This window comes from Diuraphis noxia, unplaced genomic scaffold, assembly GCF_037042655.1.
Source record: "Diuraphis noxia isolate RWA-SAM2 unplaced genomic scaffold, SU_Dnox_SAM2 contig0002, whole genome shotgun sequence".
Lineage (NCBI taxonomy): Eukaryota > Metazoa > Arthropoda > Insecta > Hemiptera > Aphididae > Diuraphis > Diuraphis noxia.
The window spans coordinates 10,220-25,316 of record NW_028301712.1 but is presented as its reverse complement, the minus strand read 5'-3'; positions in this window follow the sequence as shown (position 1 = coordinate 25,316).

Here is a 15,097-nt window from a genome sequence, read left to right as displayed (position 1 = left end):
TCATATTATAATGATCATAAGTTTTCATCAAAAATTAACAACCTATACTATATTCATTATAATAATATGAAGGGTTTTATCATAGAAGATAACAACCATGTTCTATGGTTTTGTCGGTAGTATACGATTGAGAACGTTTTACCTTTTTAGCAACACGATTGAGAACGATTGTCGGCAGATCAAAGAAACAGTATTTCGTACCTTAAAATTAAACGATTGAGAACGATTTTTCGAGTGACGTTGCCATTTATCTTAACTGTGATTTTGATGCATTTCATTTTTTGCATTTCTTGACAAAATTTACCTTAAATGCATTTTTCACAATCTGTTTATAAAATGAACGAAAATTCTTGTGATTAACAAAACACTTTCGGAAAACTGTTAACGGTTAATAATAAATTATGTAGCACGACAAGGTATCATCGATAACCATTTTATCATAGCCAGGCCTTTCCGCTCAAATTACCACCGTTATAAACATATAAACCATACATACATAGGTACAAGTTATCGTCAAATTTAATTTGTATAGATACTGACAAATAAAAATATAAATATGTTGTAAATAAATATTAATTTTTAAATTTTAATCTTAAAAAAATGCCTTAAGCTGAAAAATAAGTGATAAATGTATTGATTTTACAATGATCCGTTTGTTTACTTTTATTTATCAAATTAATTCCACGTAAGTTTATTCTGTAACCAAAAACTCAAAGTAATATAGTAATTGATATCTTTTATATATATTGTATATTTTATTTCTATTTTGTATTTTTAACTAGGAAATGTGGCAACGTTGCATACAAGTTAGCAGGTAAAAACGTTCTCAATCGTGTTATTAAAAAAGGTACTGCCGATAATAAGGGCCGTTCAGTAATTGTCAAGTCCTATACATTTATTGTTTTATCTATTGTCACTATTCAATCATCATTAGCCAATATACAGAATGATGTGGTCAATTATGCCACTTGGGTTACTATATTCTCATGTTCAACATAGTTTAAAAGAAGCAGAGTACTATGTTAGCAAACAAAACTACAGTGAAACCTGTATATAACGGACAGTCGCGAGACCAAAATAATTGTCCGTTATAGACAGGTGTCCGTTGTAGACAGGTTTCAATGTTTTAAAAATTACAACTTGCACGTACATTTGTATTGTTTTTTATTTTATAATATGTATTAGGTATAATCTGTATTAATATGTATTAATTATATATTATACACATACATTATAAATTTAATACGCTGACTGATAGAAACTGAATAAAAACGTTTGATACTCACATGGTTATCATTTATACGTACATACCTATTGCAATTTATATCTGGATAGTTCTGTTAAATTGTATTAATCTAAATTGTTGTACAAATTTAAACTTTATAAATTCAATAGGCACTCGCAATTAGCGTTGTCGTAATCGGCGATAATGTAATTGGTCGTAATCCGTGTTTTCACTTAATGTCCTAATTGCGTTTCTTATCAACGTAGTATGTATGTATTTTTGTCCGTTATGAAATTGTCGAGTAAAATATTAGTGTCCGTGTCCGTAATAGAAGGAAACCGCTATAGACAGGTCGAAATACATTGGAATGCCTATCTTTTTCCGGGACCTGGTCATTTTGTCCGTTAAGAGAGGTGTCCGTTAAGTCAGGTTTCACTGTACCTACAACGATATAACATCGAATTCGCATAATGGATGACGAGATGCATGTTTACACAAATAATAAAGGTACGAAATCAATAATTTACCAAAACTATGCATATCGATTTTTTCGTACAAATAAAAATGCCGATGACTTAGTTTGGCGTTGCAATAATAAATTATGTAGTGTTATGGTGACGACAAATGCAAGTGTAAATGTATTTATTAAACAGAATAAAAATGAACATAACCACGAAAACAATGAAATTAATTCGGATCTAAAAGAAATTCGATGTGCCATTAAACGTAAGTCACAATTACAATTATATGAAAAACCATTAAAAATTATAAGGCAAGAACTATGTATGTCTTCAGCGTGTGCTGATAACATTGATGCTATGAGGCAGTCTATGTATCGTGAAAGACGAAAGCTTCTACCCTCTGTGCCTGTGTCACTATTAGATGCTCTTAATAAGATAAAGGAATCAAATGTCACACTAAATAATGGTGAACAATTTGTGTTTGCAAATGAGTCGGCTCAAATAATTATAGTGACATGTAAAACAAATCTACAATTGAAGTTGAATGTAATGAAGTTGAATTTATATTAGCAAATGGAACTTTCAATTATTGTCCTAAACATTTTTACCAACAATATACCATCCACGGTGTTTGTAAACAATATTATGTACCACTTGTTTTTTGTTTTTTACCATCGAAAACAAAAGAAATTTATAAACAAATGTGGGAAACATTAAAAGATGTATGTTTAAATTATGCCAATAGTGTATTCCAGCCTTCTCTCTTACTATTAGATTTTGAACTTGGAGCTCACATTGCTGCTAAAGAAGTATATCCTTTAAGTATTATTAAAGCCTGTCGTTTCCATCTTGGTCAAGCACAGTACAGAAAAATCAGTTCTATTCCAAAATTAAAAAAAACTACAATGATAAAAATTCACAATCTGGACTATGGATAAAACTTTTTTTTGGTTTGCCTTATTATTACCACCACATTTGATTCCTGAAGCGTTTGTTGAGATAATGGCTACTTGTCCAGATGAAAAACAATTTTATGATTTTTCTGACTATATCTTAGATAATTATATTAAGACCAATCATTTTCCACCAATATTGTGGGCAGAAGAGCCCAATAAAAGTACAAGAACAACCAACGGCGCAGAAAGTTACCATAGTCAACTTAGGCATGCATTTTGTGTTCCACATCCTAATATATTTCATTTGGTAAAAATATGAATTTAAAGTCATAAATATGTTTTGAGTTATTATTAATTTATTTTTGCTTATTTTATTTTTTTCAAATAGATATGTTAAAATAACAACAAATTATCACTGAAACCAAATTTAGACTCATACGAAACGGCAACGTAAACCGTACACGTAAAGTATGTAGGGAAAAAGAAAAATATATTTTAAATTTATATAACAGTTTCATGACAAAAGAAATAAATTTAATTGATTATTTAAAAACATTAGGGTGTAAATTTATTTCAATTTAATTATATATAAAATTATTTTTAATTTATACAAAATTATTTTTTTTTTTACAATACAATATTTTTCATAATTTTTACATTAAAATATGTTTAATTTTTAAGTGTCAATCAAATGTGTGTGCGGTTTTGAACTATCAACCTTTCAAATTTTCCTTCTTAACAATAGAATAAATGTGTGCGGTATTGAATGGTGTAAAATGTGCGGTTATGAACGGTAAGTGTGCGGTAATGACGACCGCCTGGTCAAATTTAATACTTTAATGTATAATTGTAAATGCTTCATGCATATGTACTAATGAATGTAAAACATAAAATATGAAATTAATGAAAATTGTATTGTAAACAAGTTGGGTGAACTTGTGAAAATATTATTGTAACATAACTATATTGTACACAGATTGATTGATTTCTGTCTTTAAAAACATAAATCAATTTTTTAGAGGGGAGGTGCTATGGACTAGCGTCCCGCATTGTCTAGTTCACGGTCAACTAAGCACCAGCCGCACCAAGCTAGGGTAGGGTTTGACCAACTTTGTAATTGTAGGAGGGACAGCATTTCTGGAAATCATTAAAATTAGGGACATACTAAATCATGGGAGGAGACGACTATAAAAATGTCCTCAATAAGGGTGCACAAGACGTAGTTTTATACATCATTACAAAAGTTCAAAGAACCAAATGTTTAAATGTAATATAATAATATATACTCTTAATGTTAATTATAATATCAATCACCAAGGCCTGCAGCTGCACGGGATGCACATTTGGCTTGTATGTGGGCGAGTAACATTTCCGTCAGTCTAGATAATTATACCACATCCGTGAGAACAGCGACAAGAACGAGTAGACTATGGGGAGTAGAGGGTAGCACTATATAAGGGACCCCGAAACGGCCTGTATTCAGACGCGACTTGACCAGACTAGCCAGAGCACCTTCACGCCAGTCTGTTGTTTAATTTAATTTATTGGACTTAGAAAAAATCTTATAAATAATATTTTGAACTTAGAAAATATTCGAGTCAAACCGAATTTATTCTAGTCGTTCAGAATACTTAACTTACATTCAGCTTTCATGTTATAAATAAATATATGTTTTACCACAATAAATAATCAAATAATCTACTTAAGAAGATTTCCACGTTGTTTAATTAACTCAAGAGTCACCTTCCAAACATCATCCTTGACTACTGATACCTGTAGGCGACGTGATCACTACAATAATATGGTATATTGTTCCATAGGATTGTATTTATAAAAATAAAATTCATGTTTGACTTAAAAACCAAGTTATATACTTTGATCAGTTTAATTATTGCCGACTTAAATTAAATAAATTCTATCATACTAAATATGCACTATATAAGTTCAATATATGCAAAAACATGCAAAATAAAAATATTGTTTATTTACCTCCCCTATTTTACGAGCTATATGTAATGTATACTGTAAGCGTGTATATATATTAATATGTGAGGGCAACTGGTACATTCGTTTTGGGGAAACTGGTACATTTGGTTGGGTTCCGGGACATTTGCGGTCGGCACTTTTTGCGTGCCATTTGCGGTCAATTTATTTCTATCTACCTGACTATAAAATTTGGGTGCTATATATAATATTTTATATACTATATACTTAATTTATGTTAATAGGTAGCTATAATACTTTTTTGCTATAGTTGAAATTATACTACTGATTATTACTATACTTGTCAAATATATTATATTTAAACATCCCTTCACACTTTTCCAGGCTTAGGACTGGCAGTATTTTTTACTGACGTGTTTAAAAATTCACATAATAATAAATTTGTCAATCACAATTCACTGTACTAATAATATTATTATAAACGGTGTACAGGCGAACGGATTCATTTCGTACATGTAAGTACAGTGAATTGTGATTAATATATATAATTATATTATATATAAATATATATAATAAATTTGTATTTCATATATTATATATAGCACCCAAATTGTATAGTCCGGGTAGATAGAAATAAATTGACCGCAAATGGCACGCAAAAGGTGCCGACCGCATCGGTGCCGACACCATTTGGTTGAGGGCAACTGCAGGTATATTTTTAAAATCTCGATAACAACCGTGGGGGGCAACTGGTCAACACCCATAATTCGCGTACCCGCGAGTCGGCAGTGTCGATGACAGACTATAACACTTTCCCAAATTCGTTTATTATAAATTTACTTATCATCGTGGTTGTGTGTGTGCTTATCTGTTCCATATTATACGTTCGTATTAATAATATAATATTATTATAATTTTTATTCTACGGCGAAAACAGCTTGTTATTATAACCTAACCTGACATAATATGCATAATGCATATGCACATGCATAAGATACATACCGTCCATAACCTTTTCATATTTTAAGTATTTGAAAAAGTGTAAAAAAAATCAGCTCTGATAACAGATATTTAACGTTGCAAATTCGGTCGGTTAAACTCCGGTTAACTTTAATTGGAGACGGTACAACTGGCCCTTAGATTATCTGGTTCATACCTACTAATTTATATTAAATCGTGATTGATATTTATGATAATTATGATGTATGACAGTTGGTAATTCTGCCAAAAGGGTCTTTACTCCGTTCATTTTTTTTTGCGTAATCTTGCAATACATGGTTTGTCCCTTACTTTTTCTCTAGCCGTTGTACAAGTGACTAGTGAGTTGTGCCACAGCAATTAAGAATCAAAGTTCGATACTTATTGTCTTTTTTTTTTTTTTATTCGTCCTGTTGTTTGATTTGTCATTTGTTACCTGACCATATTGTAAGTATTTTTTAATTTTTTACGTAACGATTTAATTAGTATATTATTATGTAAAATCCTGTGTGGAAAAATGGTTTTATCGGGCGATTGTAAACTCCGTCAGAATACCGGGCATGATAAAAAGGTAATAATAGGTTTATGATAAACCAGTTTTTTTTTTTACCTGGTCAGAGCTGACATTGCCACTGTTGAAACACGATTGCGCCCGTTTTACCTTTTTACCTACATAAAACGTAACACGCATTGAAATATATGTCTCGTCCTTATAATAAATATTGATCTTTGGGCAATACAATTTTTTAAAATTCAGTAGAAGTAGTGAACTCAAAGTTGAAGTTAATAGTTCGAGTTAACCAAGTTCGACTGTATTAATATATTAGATTACAAAAATTATAATGACATTATTATTTTTTTTATAAACGTATTTTCCCAATGTTTACGCGAGTATAAAACTAATATTTAGAAAAATTTTTTATTAGGCAGCAATTTTAAAAATTGTTTCACTTATACAAAGCTAAAAATCTGACAAAATAATATTATTGAATATTCTTTTATTCTCCTGTTTAATAATGGCTGTGTTAAAATTCTTTAATGTAGATTAAGATAGGGTAAATCCATGGGGAGTTTTAATCATGCCTTGGCATGGTATAAACGACGAATTAATCATACAGAGTCGGTATTTTTAACGGGCAACGAAGTGCACGGGAATAAACTAGTTTATTACGAAAAATATGATTTTATATTATATAATATTTTTTTTTTAATAATATTATATCATATTTATTTTATACTACTATATTTTGATTTTCTTCACTGGCGGAGTGTACATGAACTCAATTTTACCTGATATTTTCAGTGGGGGAATTTACATGAACCCAATTTTATCTGTTTTTTTTTCTGGCGGAGTTTACATTAAAAAAGCTACTTTTGACTTAGTTTATGCATCCGCCCGTTTTATCGCCATCACGTGCCACGCGCCGCGACCCGCGACCCGCCACTCACCGCATTACGACCACGCGCCACGCTGTCTGTCGCGGCGGTCTGGCTGTATTTAAATATGCATTTTGACCTTGACCGTCGCGATAATCGTAATAATATATTCATATATGATATCATTATATATCAATACCCACCGCGACAGACCGCGTTCTATGTGCTCGGGCCGACACGCCAGACGTAATGACGTAATCCTCTGTACTAATTTAGGATTGTGTTAATCTTGCATTGTTATACGTAGCATGCAAATTAGCAATAGTATACGTAGTGTTGTAGTAAAGCACTTTTGTGAGTTGCGACACTACCTATCTTGTTAACGCTCTGAAATTTGTGATTTGGGATTTTGCAGGCGCATACGTTATCATCCCATGTATAATTTGCTATTATAGTTATATTATATTTTTTTTTATAATTATTATATATTATAAATAATTTATTTATAATTATTATATAGATAATATTTAATATAATATACAGAGTGATTCAAAATTTGTGTTTCAGCTATTTTAGCAAGTTTTTTTTATTTCGAAACATCTGTCATGATTTCACAATTTAATAATTGTGTGCAACATTTTAGGTGGGTTTTGAGGGGTCAACTTTAGAACATCATTTTAGTTTTCATACAAGACAATATTATTACAAAGATTATTTATTTATTATATTTTATTATATTATGTGGATGATTATTAATTATTATTATGAAAAATATGATTTTATATTATATTATAATATTTTTTTAATAACATCATATTTATTTTATATTTGATTTTCTTCACTGGCGGAGTGTACATGAACTCAATTTTACCTGATATTTTCAGTGGGGGAATTTACATGAACCCAATTTTATCTGTTTTTTTTTCTGGCGGAGTTTACATTAAAAAAGCTACTTTTGACTTAGTTTATGCATCCGCCTGTTTTATCGCCATCACGTGCCACGCACCGCGACCCGCGACCCGCCACTCACAACGCTTCAAACCACGCGCCACGCTGTCTGTCGCGGCGGTCCGATTGTAATTAAATATGCATTTTGACCTTGACCGTCGCGATAATCGTAATAATATATTCATATATGATATCAAGACCCACCGCTACAGGCCGCGTTCTATGTGCTCGGGCCGACATCATTATGCATCATTATGAATCCGCCCGTTTTATAGCCACGTGCCACGCGCCGCGACCCGCCACTCACCGCGCCACTAACCACGCGCCACGCAGTCTATCGCGGCGGTCCGGTTTTAATTAATATACATTAATATTAATATACATTTTGACCTTGACCGTCGCATCGTTATCATACGATTCCCATTGTCTCTTTCACGAACCCGTATTAGAATAAAATTAATTATAACTTGATTGTCGCCATTTATCCCCAAACACTATAATATTATTTATGCCGGAGTGGCAGGGTTGACGTGTGGTACTCCATGAACCCAGCCATAATAATGTTCCAGATCTCTGTTTAAAATAAAAAAATACTTAAATCCATATTAAGTATTGGAAATTATATTTTCTTGAAAAAAAAACCCCTTGTCTTTAATACGTTTTCCACTAGACTTAATTGACAGTAATAAATAAACTATAATAATAGTTTTCCTTGTTATTTGAAAATTGAAAATTGCAATGGATCAAAATGTATATATAATTTTAAAAAATCGGGAAAGTCGTAGATGTCGCTCTGCTGTACAGTAGGTTACTGTAATGGATGGGATTAAATTTGAATGCAATGATACTTGATAGGTATCATTGTATACGAAAAACGATTCTGAACGGAGATGATTTGTCAGTGTAGGATATATTATATTTAAATATTGTCATATATTCTATTTTGAAACAAATATTTTATTTTTCAATTAGGACGCATTTTGAATAAGGCATGGTTAATCAATTTTTTCCAAAAACGTTGCATGTAATTCATAATACCTTATATTATCATAGATGTACATATACCGGGTTTGACGATAAATCGTTATCATAACGCGATTTCATAAAAATTTAAAACTCAAACGCTCAAAACATTTTTCTTATAATACCGCTTCAAATTTTCTCTATAGCTATATGAAGCAAAACTTATGGAAAACTTGGTGTTAAATTTTATAACCTTAGATATAAATACAAACAATATTATGAATTTTTAACTACAAAATAATTTCCAAATATTCATGGTTTTGACGAATTTTTGTCAATATTTGAAATTCAAATGCTAATAAAAATTTAATTTGAATTTCCGGTGGACATTTTTTTGTGATAAAGATTGACAAATTTGTATGGAATCTTGTATTAAATTTTCAAATCTTTGATTTAAAAAGAAAACTTTTTATGAATTTCTAGCTTAAAACAATTTGCGACATTTTGTGATTATTACGTATTTTGTCAAAATTCAAAATTTGAATGCTTATAAAAAAAAATTGTGACAATGAATTTATTTTATTTTTCAACTGCTATTGTAAAAATATGTTAAGAGCCTTGTATCAAATCTTCAATATTTTCTACCCAAAAAATAAATTTTTATCGATATTAATTTTAAAAAAAAATAATAATGATCGAAAATTGCATATACCTATAAATAGTACAACATAAGTCAAAAATTTTTGTAAATTTCATTGTTGATAGAATATACTTATAAAAACATTCGGTGAAAATTTCATGTATCAATGGTCATTTGTTTTAAAGTTACATCAATAATCAAAATCGATTTTGTCGAAAACTGATTGTGCGTAAAATTTCCCGTTTTTCCCTTAATTCTTAGTTTGTTTATCCCAATTATTTCGAAAAATATACTTTTGACCACCAATAAAGTACCAACTAGATTAACTTTATGATCGAATAAGGTACTGAGGTCAAAAATCGAAGCACTTTTACTGCCCCAAAACGAGATGAAAGACACAAAAAAAAAATATTCATGATGGTTTTGACGAATTTTTGTCAATATATGAACTTCAAATGCTAATAAAAAAAAATTGTGCCTATGCATTCTTATAATTTTTTAAGCACTATAAGAATAACTTATGAGAAACTTTGTATTAAAATTTCAAGTATTTTGATAGGGTGAAAAAAATTTATCGACACTTCAAAAAAAAAATTACAATCAAATTGAAAATTTTAGTTGTCTATATAAATATCTCAAAAAAAGTGAAAATATTTTGAAAATTAAATCATGTAAAGCAAATGCCAATCCTAATAACTGGTAAAATTTTCAAGTATCTAAGACTCATACTTTTTGAATAATAACAAATATTTAAAATCGTTTCAGGATAAATCGTTATCGTTACGCTATTTCGTAAAAATTTAAAATTCAAACACAGTTAAAATTTTTCCTATTATGATGTTTCGAGTTTTCTCTATTGCTACTTGAAGGAAAACTTATGGAAAACTTAGTGTTGTATTTTTAATCCTTAGTTATAAACATAAATTTTTTTATGATTTTTCAACTTCAAAATTACTTGCAAATTTTCGCGGGTCGTTACATTCAGCAGGCATTACAGATGCCATCTAATACAACCACATTTTGATCACCATTGCACCACCAATATCATACACTAGAACATTTAAATAATAAATAATAACTAACATAAGATATAACAGAAAAAACTCATTTTGCTTCATTACTTGCAAATTTTTGCGTTTTCGACAGATTTCGTAAAAATTTGAATAATAAACGCTTATAAAAAAAATTGTGACTAACGATTTTTAATTTTTTTAGCTACAATTAGAACAACTCATAAGGAACCTTATATTCAATTTTCAATTTTTTTTGGTCGTCCAACATTTTTTTACCGACACTTCAAAAAAAATTCTCAAAAAAATTGAAAATTTCAGTGGTCTATAAATAACTCAAAATAATTAAACTGTATATAAATAACACTAACATAAACATTTGGTGAAAATTTCAAGTATTTACAGTGATTAGTTTTTGAATTACAACCATATAAAAAAATCGATTTGGTCGAAAACTGATTTTGCGTAAAAATTCCCGTTTTTCTGTCATTTTTTTTTTTTTGTTTTTCTCGATTTTTAACACTTAATGTAAATAAATTCTAAATACATAGTAACTTATACATAATAATATATTGTACAGCAAATAATTTTAGCTTATATTTAAAATTTATTTTCTCTAATAGAAAAAATACTTAAGTATACTTTTACCTTAAATTATGTAAACACCAATAGTTTATTATTATTGACAGCAATCTGTTTTCAATCTAAAATTAATGTGTTTATAGTCATTTACAAAAAATGTATGTTTCATAAAAAATAAGTCTATAGAAGTCCTTTTTTAACTGTTAAAACTGTTAACAATTCATGTGAGAATTGTACCTATTACTATGTATTAATACTATTATACCACAGAAGTAATAAGTAACATAATAGAATAGTATAACATGTCCAGTTTTATATATTAGATAACACTGCAATAACGGATGTTAAAAAAATAATCAGTCTAGCTACACAAACGTTAACGATAAATAAATATTTGTATATAATATTATAATTATTAAAAAATATCAACACCTAAAACACTTAACACTTAACATTTAACACCTATCGTTGTACAAACACCTACCGTTTTGCAAACACCTACTGGCTACTGTTGTTTTGAAAATATTTATAATAGAATTTGAAGATACAGAAACACGTTTTAGTAAATTCAAATCAGATTTAAGTATTAAATATATTTAATTATTAGGTTAGGTATTTATTCAATGATTTTGAAAGGAAACAATTTTATTAATATTGAATCAGACTGTTGTATACAAATTAAACAGAATTTAATACAAATAAAAAAAGGTAGGTATAGTATCAAACAATTAAACAAAGAAATATATCCTGTTATTATATCTGAAGATGTAAGTAATAAAATTAAAAGTTAATCTCCTTGTTATTATAATTTAGATGAAAAATTAAAAATAATATTTAGGTTTTGAAAACACAGAATTTGATTTTTCAATAGTTAGTAATGATCCAATAATTTATCATCCCAATTCTAATGATAATTATATAAATATAGAACAAGAATGTACATTTAGATTAGGTAGAAATGGTGAAATACCAAAGAGTGAAATTCCTATAGGAATATACACAATAAATGAAATTGAAAATTGAATGAATTGTTATGATTTTCCTAAAATAAGTCTTGAATTAATTGAATGGTTTTTAAATATTACAGCCTCAATCGGTCTATGTTTTGATGAATATTTATCAAAATGTTTAGGTATTGATTATATTGGACAAGCAATCCCTATAAATAAGGTATGGCCTAAATCATGGTAACTAGCTCCTGATATAAAATATAAAATAATAGGTTCAAACAAACCAATTTTTTATACACAAGATTTTATAAAAAATTAAAAAATTAAATTATAAAGAATTAAAAAATCAAATTAAAAAAAATGTAACATTTGAAGATCAAAACAATTCCAAGGTAGGAAATAATTTAAAAAACATATTTGATATAAATCCACAGAATAAATGAATAATAACATGAATAATTTTGAAATAACAACATTTACAAATAATATTAAAAAAATTAAAGGTGTGTATACACTGTTATGGTTAAAAGAAAAAAAATATATAAAAATTGAACCGCAAAGTAATTTTGATATAATACAATTTGGTAATACAGTGAAACCTGACTTAACGGACACCTGTATATAACGGACAAAATGACCAGGTCCCGGCAAAAAGATAGGCATTCCAATGTATTTCGACCTGTCTATAACGGACTCCTTCTATGACGGACACGGACACTAATATTTTACTCGACAATTTCATAACGAACAAAAATACATACATACTACGTTGATAAGAAACGCAATTAGGACATTAAGTGAAAGCACGGATTACGACCAATTACATTATCGCCGATTACGATAACGCTAATTGCGAGTGCCTATTGAATTTATAAAGTTTAAATTTGTACAACAATATTTAGATTAATACAATTTAACAGAAATATCCAGATATAAATTGCAATATATACGTATAAATGATAACCATCATGAGTATCAAACGTTTTTATTCAGTTTCTATCGGTTCGCAGTCAGCGTATTAAATTTATAATGTATGTGTATAATATATAATACATATTAATACAGATTATACCTAATACATATTATAAAATAAAAACTATACAAATGTACGTGCAAATTTTAATTTTTAAAACATTAAAACCTGTCTACAACAGACACCTGTCTATAACGGACAATTATTTTGGTCCCGCGACTGTCCGTTATATACAGGTTTCACTGTATATATATAATATAAAAAACTTCAGAGGGTGTTTCATGATAAATGAATTACTTATGAAAGCATGGGTAAATGAATGTGGAGTTCTTAATTTAAATAATTCTTTCCAAGATGGTTCTCATTGGGTTGCATGGAAAAAAAATAATAATTATGAAAAAATATATTTCGATTCATTTGGTCAATTCATTGATAAAACACCAAAAGAACTTGTAAAATATTTGGGTAAAGATAATCTTTATTGTACTGATAACCAATTTTAATACTATATAGGTAATGATCCACCTATCTGCGTTCATTTGTGTTTAGAATTTATTGAAAATTATAAAAAATGTATTTAAATACTAACCTAATATTATATTAATATATTTTTAATAGAAATATTTCTATTAAAAATGATGATTATTCAGTTATTCAAAATCTTGAATAGTAAATTTTTACAATTCTTAAGCATACTCTTAAGTTCCTCGATTTCAAGTTTATATTTTTTATGGTATTTCATATGAGTTGATGTGATATCTCTCAATGGATCAAAAAAATAAAAATTATTTGTCTTACATTTATTATTTATAGATCGTGTTTGTTTCTCGATCTACCATTTATATACTTTACATTGTATTTCACGTGCTTTGATTTGATTTTCTAACAGTTTAACAAATTCACAATCGTTATAATTTTTCATTTCTATTATTTATAATAGTAAATATATATTTTTTTTTCAAACATCGATAATAATAATAAATATATCAATGTTAGATTAGTCATAGTCTAAAACCATTTACAAAGATTTTTTTATTTCGTTTTGCATTTCAATTTTCAATTATTAATATCATAAGTTTTATGAAAAATATTTTTGAGAATATTGCATTTCAATTTTAATTATTAATAGTACAAGTACCTATTATAAAAAATATTTTAATTATTATTGCTTTTCAATTTTAATTATTAATAAGTAGGTGGTATTATGAAAAATATTTTGCGATTGTATATTGTATTTTAATTGTCTGATCTTTTTGCACATTGTTTTCTTTATGATATTTTATTGATGATATAAGGAGTGTGCCAGGAATGGTATATATACTGATATTACTGATACTACTGATATTTATATACTAATGAATTTTCAACTTCAAAATTTCTTGCAAATTTTCGCGTTTTTGATATATTTCGTACACATTTGAACTTTTTTGTTTTTTTTATTTTTACTACGATAAGTACAAGTAATAAGAAACCTTTTATTAGATTTTAAAGATTTTTTGGATAGCAATATTTTTTTTATCGGCATTTTAAGAAAATAATCATATAAAGTCGAAAATTTCAATTGCCTTTAAGTAGGTTAAAAAAAGATCAAAATATGTTGAAAATTTAACCGTAAATAGATAACCATAATAGAAACATTTGGTGAAAATTTCAAGTATTTACAATGATTCGTTTTTGAGTTACAGCAAAATCAAAAAATCGATTTTGTCGAAAAGTGGTTTTTCGTAAAATTGCCGTTTTTCTGTAATTTTTTTTTATTGTTTTTCTTGAGATTTTTGGAAACTGTAGGAAAACGTTTACTTTTGACCCCCAAAGTACCAATTAGATGAATTTTCCTATTCAAAGAGTGGCTGAAGTAAAAAAATCGGAGCATTATTACTACTCCAAAACGTGATGACAGACATAAAATAAAAAAAAAAAACAAACACACATCTTTGTAAAATCAATACATTCATCACTCCGTTCAGAATCTAAAAAATAGAATAATATTAATCATAAAAAGCGGGTAAGTCGTTGATGTCACTCTGCTGTACAGTATAGGTTACAAGTGAGTTACTGTAATGGATGGAATTAAATTTGAAATTCGAACTTTGAATGCTTGTAAAAAAAAATTGTAACTATGCATTTCTTTTATTTTTCAACTGCTAATG